At 35.4% G+C, this 7,161-nt stretch overlaps 1 protein-coding gene across 1 annotated transcript in view; it reads right to left on the bottom strand.

Annotated features, from left to right (window-relative positions):
• The window catches only part of LOC138931631 (discoidin domain-containing receptor 2), a 78,001-nt gene extending 75,665 nt beyond the window's left edge, over positions 1-2,336 (bottom strand). The window contains exon 1 of the mRNA XM_070292600.1: positions 2,000-2,336. The gene's annotated coding sequence lies outside the window, so the exon portion shown is untranslated. The remainder of the gene's footprint in view (positions 1-1,999) is intronic.
• Between the last annotated feature and the right edge of the window lie 4,825 nt (positions 2,337-7,161).

Below are 7,161 nucleotides of genomic sequence, written 5' to 3' on the forward strand. Positions count from 1 at the left end.
ATCCCGCTGGAAGCGAAAGAATCTTCATAAGAGAGCTAATTATGTGCGTAATTAATACGCGTGCTGTTGAATTTTAAATGAATATTAGCACGTATATCCGTTGCATTTATGTGAATTGTAACAGATCCGCAACAGTTGGCAATTTTAATTATCCCTTTGCATGATACATCATTAAATTCTCCAAAATTATGAATAAACTTTAATTTAGTATTTTGAGATTTATAATATAATAAATATCAATCACTATTAGACTAAATATACATCGAATCTGAATTATACTTCAATTAATTAGCATATCACTTTATATCCTAGGCCATTGTATATTTTCGATATGTGTGTGGAATAATAAATTAAAATCTCAAAACTCTCTCCTTACATTTTATCTATTATTTATTCATAATTTTGACAATTAATTTGAAGCCAATTTTTTCTTAAGGAAAAGATCAAAAGTGAACAGATTTACGATCGAAAATAAAGGCCTTTCGAGAAGTAAATTTTACATAAAAATGTACATTTTTAAATTTCAACCAAACTTTATTTAGACGGATTTCTATAATTTTAGAATTTTATTTACAAGAAAATATTTTAATATGTTAAAATTGTTGAAGTTTACGATGAATAATGATGTTTCTCGATTAAGGGGGAAAAAAAAAACGATTCTAGATTGATTGAAGAATCCGTGGATGTGAAAGACGGTTCCCTAGATCTAAAACAGTTTACTCTACATAACTCGTTTAATATCTCGGAAAGAGAATGTAATTTTTGAAACGCACATTGTCAGGCCGACACGAAGCACGAAACGCAACGTACATGTTACTTTGCTAACCCTCGTCGAAATACAGACCGATAAGCGAACGCGTGCGTATTTCCACAACAGATTGCTCCGTTGGATCCTTATATGCGAAATCCAGAATAGCGATCAATGAACGGCACGAGGGGGGCATAGCTCGAAGCGGGACTCGCATCGAGAGGAGAGAGAGAGAGAGAGAGAGAGAGAGGGTGGAAGAGAATCGTTGTGGAGAGGGGGCGGGGGTTGGGGGGCTGAAGGTTGGCCGCGGCATTCAACGGGGCTAACTCTATCCTGGCAAATTACATTTCCATCCCGCTACGTGATAGGTGCAGCAAACATGCCCGTCAACGTCCGACCGAGTTTCTCGCTGATTAGTTACACTCGACGTGGATTATATTTCCGAAGCAATTAATTAACGAAGTTCCGGTGGCTCGCGTATGTCCGTGTGCGCGTTATGACCGTATTCGTGGAGAACGCGTCGTCGTTCGCGGAGATCGCGATTAAGAAGAGAGAGTGAAAAGAGAGAAATAGAGAGAGAGAGAGAGAGAGAGAGAGAGAGAGGATCTCGGGGTATATATACGGGGGTGACAGGGAGGAATGAAATTTCTTGCGGTAGAAGGCGCGAGTGAAACCACCATGGGCAGACTTGTCCGGGTATTACGGTTCGCCCTAATGGAAACTGTCACCGAGATGTCCACGGTAAAGCCGACCGAGGCTGACCAATCGCACAATTCGACTACTTACGACGGATATTGCTTCGTATAAACGATACGGCGATCTTTTTTTCTTTTCTTTCATTTGTAATATATATTGTTATTTAATTGTTCTCTATATTTGTATAAAGCTAACGTGTACGATATATATTTTGCGAGTTTCTTCAAAATTTGTTTAAAATTATAACAAGACTTTATTTTATAAAGCGCGTATATATCTGCGAATACTGTAGGTGTTATAAACAAAGTTTTCCGATATTTTAATGTTTATATGATAAAATATAAAGCTGGAATATTGTTGGAATTGACACGCGCGGTTGTATATATGATATAAGACACTCGTATCAGTTGTCCTTGACAACAGTTTATTTATTCTTTGCATACCGAATCGCGAAAGCGTAATTCACGACATTCCCTTTGAAAATACCGTATATATCACAGGTATACGTTACGCGCGCACTTGAAATTTCAAGAGACCTTATCAATTTTTACTCACCGAATCAGCAGTTCCGTCGCGTTCATCCAACATCCAATCTCCTCAAGATTGCACCGGAAAGATGCAACAGCGAAACATCTGATTGCAAAAATTCATCGTCAACACGACATCGGCTCTCATCTTATATCCACCTTTTCTCCCTCTCTCTCTCTCTCTCTCTCTGTTTTTCTTTTTCTCTTCTCGAAATCGTCCTAGTTGATACACAGGACGCGCGTCATCGATTGAGTTTCTCGCTTTTTCTCTCTCGATGTTTTTCCAAACTCGCGCGATACGGACATGCGAGGGGTAAAAGAGCGAGAGGAAAGGAAAAAGGAAGAAACGATGTTATACGCGCGGTTGCCAGTCGCAGACTGAACTCTCCGCGATCCGCGAGTAGCATCGATTTCGGTAGAGGGGGAAGGAATACGGGCGGGAAGGGTGGGGAGAGCACTATGGAACGGTAGTAGGGACGGACGGCTTGGCGTGAGAGCAGGTGAATCGAAGAAGAACGGGAAGATCAACAGGAAAGAAAAAGAGAAGGAGAACGACGAACAAGTCAGCCTATGTGTGGTATCGCGCTAAAGCGAACGGGCTGACCCTTACGTCCAGTGACTACTCCGAAGTAGTAAGCGCTAGGGTATGCTCCGACCCCCGCTGGTTATGTCGAAGCAGATAAGGGGTAACAGGCCGCCTAAATGATTCGGCCGCGTGGCTGACTACTTACGCACAGCGGCCACTCACTCATCGAGAGCGTATTCCGGTACAAAAAAATATTCATAGTTTCCTTTTGATACGATATTAATTGCGGCTCTTATTCTCTCATAACGATAATTGATAATCCGTGTATCGTGCATATTCCATATTTCATAGAATTGTAAATAATTTTTTCGCTTTGCGATTATTCTATGTTATCGTACTATTTTCGAAACGTTATGAAGATATTTTATAAAATATATTGCTTTTTTTATTGTTTAATTATGGAGGATTTTTTTATCCAATTCAAAAGGAATTTATTTATACATTGATTATAGAGAAAATATATATATATATATATATATATATATATATATATATATATATGTAAATTATTATTGATTTTTTTCTGTTTATTAAAATGCAGGAATTTATGCAAATAATTTTACAAAAATTTGATATTGTATTTTGTATATTTTATATATTCTATTATTTGCTTTATTTAATTACTATGATAGAAATAAATTGTGTGGTTTATATTAATGTTTATCATAAATATATTTAAAAAATTTTGTAACACCGTAAATATTATTTTATTCGCCAGCATTTATTTAAAAATTATTGAAAATATGCACACGTATGTGTGTTTTATCACTGTAATATTGATTAATATTAAACATCATCACGGTACTGTGATTCCGTTCAATCAATATCGATTTATATCTGCGTGTTATACTTTTTGCAAGATATTTGTTATTTTAAGATTGTAAAATATATTTATATATTTATATAAAAAAATTTCACTTCTCTAACCATTTTATTTCATTTCACGTACGTTCTAAAAAAATACCGTAATCGGTTCACCCCAAATATACGTGATGTTGAATGGTTCGCTAATGTCAGAGTTCGTTTGTTGCGATTGTCGATCGATACACGATGGTGACGATAATTGTCTATCAAGGACGAATTCAATATTGTCACGATTGACAACAACAAGTGTCGGTAACTTTACAAGAGAGAGATAGAGAGAGAGAGAGAGAGAGAGAGAGAGAGAGAGAGAGAGAGAGACAGAGAGAGAGAAACATGATATGTAATTATAAATTATATATGAGTAGATAATAATATAAGCATTAAAACAGCCATTTTTCTCTTGTTCAAACTTTGTGACATTTGTTAAAATTTCATTTTCCTATGTAATTTCTTACTTCTCTATAATTACTTATTCTAAATTTAGTTTTTAAATGAGAAGTATTTTAATTCTAGAATTCAGATTACCCGTCCATTTCTTTAAGTACAAGTTGGAAACAATTTTTAATAAAGAGAAACGTGGATATATTTGTAATATGTTTAAAAAAAAAATATATATATGTGTATATGTATGTATTATATATAAATCTGTGTACGTGTGTCGAGATAAAGTCTGATTTGTGCGCCTTGATTTTGCATTCCATTCGTTCCTTTTTTTTTTTTTTTTTTTTTTCGAGAAGCCATCTGTATCGATATCGAGCATGTTATCCGGTTGATTCCCGGTCGTTATGAAGAAAAATATATCGACAAGGGAATCGCGCACTCTGCAGTTTCATCTGCCGATTGCCGTCCACTAACATTCGCCGTATCCATGCGAGATACCGAAACAGCCTTGGCAATATCCCTTGCAAACGTGGCCTGCGTTCGTTTCGCGTTGCGGCATACGCCGATTAAAATAGATGTAGATGTACGTAGGCATGGGGACTGTGCAATTGCAACGCTTTGTTTTGTGATCTTGTTTACCATACGTTTTATTCTTGTCGATTTTCAACAACTTGCGCGTCCAACGCGACGTTACGTTCAGTTCTCAGACAAGCTTCACTTCCGAGTATTCCTTATCCGATGAATTAGCCTTTTCACTAGCGATATTGCACGCATGCAAATGCGCACAATGTAATCAAGAATGAATGAATAAGCTTAAAATAAAGTTACTTTGTCACATCTCTCTTAAGATCTTAACGCGCAACGCACGTGTTGACCGTAACTTTTAATTATGTACCTCGCTAAGAGAAGTGAAAACAGCGACTCACGATTTTCTTCGATATATTCCTCGATCAATAATGCGTCGCGATAGCATGCCGAATCGCATTATTACTACGGTGGGAGACTAGGCTTTTATTTATACGAGCTAACGTAAGTTATTTTTAGTTCCTTCCACTCATAGTTCTTCATATTTCTGAAATTGTACAAAGGCAAAGTCACGAAGAACGATATTATTACTGATAAGCTTTTTATATATTTTTTTTTTGTCATCAATCTTTTATATTAAAATTATTATTTAATATAGTATCGTAGACGCGTACTTCATTAATTAAGTTTATATAAACTATGTATGTAAAAGGTGTATGTCCTTGTTGCTTTTTCTCTCTTGTCTCAGGAATTAATGATAAATCGTTCATAAGCACGCGACTCCCAACACTGATAGACGCTGATATAGATTGTGTATATGTATAACATAAAGCGCGGATATGTCATCGACTTTTACTCATCAGCCAATTTAATTATTTAGAACGTCTCTTAGAATTCGTATTTGACAAGTACAAAATAGGCACGTTTTTGTCTATAAATTCTAAAAATATATTCTCGATGCAGTGTATCTTATATTTACATCGTTTATCATAAATATTTTTTTCTAAATCATTACTTATAGAATCATTATCTTGAGAAAATTTTAGACGCGCACGGCGGTTATTTCTAATCCGATAAGAGAACTATTCAATTGTCAAGCGAGCGCGACTATCATGCATTATTTATCGAGTTGAGACGATGTTCGTTGACTCGTAGTCAGCAATTTGGCTCCGCCGTCAAAACCAACAAACGAAACGCGGTACTAAAATCGTACTAGCAGTATGGGTGCACCGTATAATCGCCCTATAATTCCGAGATCGATACACGACGAAAGAGACGGGACGCACTGACATCAGCCGGTCAATTAGGTATAATGCGAAGAAAATTGTACGTAATACCACAGGGATCGTACAAATTGGCAGTTAAATGCTTTACGACGCAATTGGATTTCGTCGTTAAACATGGGAATGCTAAAATCGACAAGTTACAAAAGTACAATATAAACATATTTTTATTTGATCGAATAAAATAGATTCAAATCGATAAGATAGACATACACACACATAGAGGATATACATATAAATAGCATAACGATTTGACAAAATTGATAATTTAATTTCGCCGTAGCTATTCTCATCGACTTCCATTATTGAATATTGCACATTATAATGATTTAACAGCCGTGCTAGAGCTTGCAGTTAGGGACTATAGTAACGTATGTATGTGCGGCAAATAATGGCAAGACGAGGATAAAATTTTATCGATATGACAAATTGTTCGTAAATGATGAGATGATGATTATCGATATTAGATAATAGCGTTAGTAACAGAGGGGTGATATTGGTTTATGATCTGGTATTGAAATTAGCAGGAAAGTCGATTAATTTCAAAATGTTATGCAAATTCTTGCGTTGCATCGTGTTGACATGAGGGGCGTTCGGCGTAGCCCTTTATTGATCTAAAGTGGCGTAATAATAAACCTCTACATAATTCGCGGCAATTATTTTTTAATTGATAGTGCAAAATTAATCAGGATGTTGGGTGACCTCAACATATTTCGTAAATCTTCTTAATAAATTGCATGATAATTAATTCAAGTGATGACCGTGGACAAGCTGTTTCAAAGCTTTTAATGCTGTTCGTAACGTAAAGTGGTGAACACATTCCTGAGTTATTAATGAGATTAACATGAAAAGTATCGAAATATTTTTTGAAATTACTTTTCCGATACTTCCTTTTAAATTGGCTATACATATATGAGGAATACTCTCAATAATCTCTCATCTGATAGTAAAGCGGATCATCTTACCTATCGTGGGCTTACTTACAACGAGAATGTGACACTGCACTTCATCATTAAGAGTACAGGCAGTCGTTAAGCCTTGTTCCGGCATCACGTTGCTGGTATACCGGTGAATTATTAGTTATATTAAGATACATGACGCGAAAATTTTTGCTAAAAACTATTCACAATTAAATTAACGGTGAATATATTTTTGCATAAAAGAATGTACAATATCGTGTATTTAAGTATCTTTACTGCCTGGATTCGATTAAAACAATACACAACATTTAGTTTTTTTTTTTTTTAAATCTTACATTGTCAAATAAATATTTAATTTATCCCACTAATCCATCGGAATCGAGAGCCTACTGTTAAACAATTTATCCAGGATTCTCGTTCTTGCCAGACATACAAGGAATGACGTGAAACAGTTGACGATTACAAGTACTCGTAAAAATCGTAATTTTGCAAAATTAATTTTTTTAATCGCAGTGTAAAAACGTTATTTTTTATACAATTTATTTTGTGATATAATCGAAAAGAGACTGATTTAAATAAATAGAGTATAGAGTAGTTCATGCGATCCAACTCATAAAAAAAACAATCGAGT

The sequence above is a fragment of the Polyergus mexicanus genome, unplaced genomic scaffold (genome assembly GCF_030449975.1).
Source record: "Polyergus mexicanus isolate NDT 795.1 unplaced genomic scaffold, iyPolMexi1.0 SCAF_3, whole genome shotgun sequence".
Lineage (NCBI taxonomy): Eukaryota > Metazoa > Arthropoda > Insecta > Hymenoptera > Formicidae > Polyergus > Polyergus mexicanus.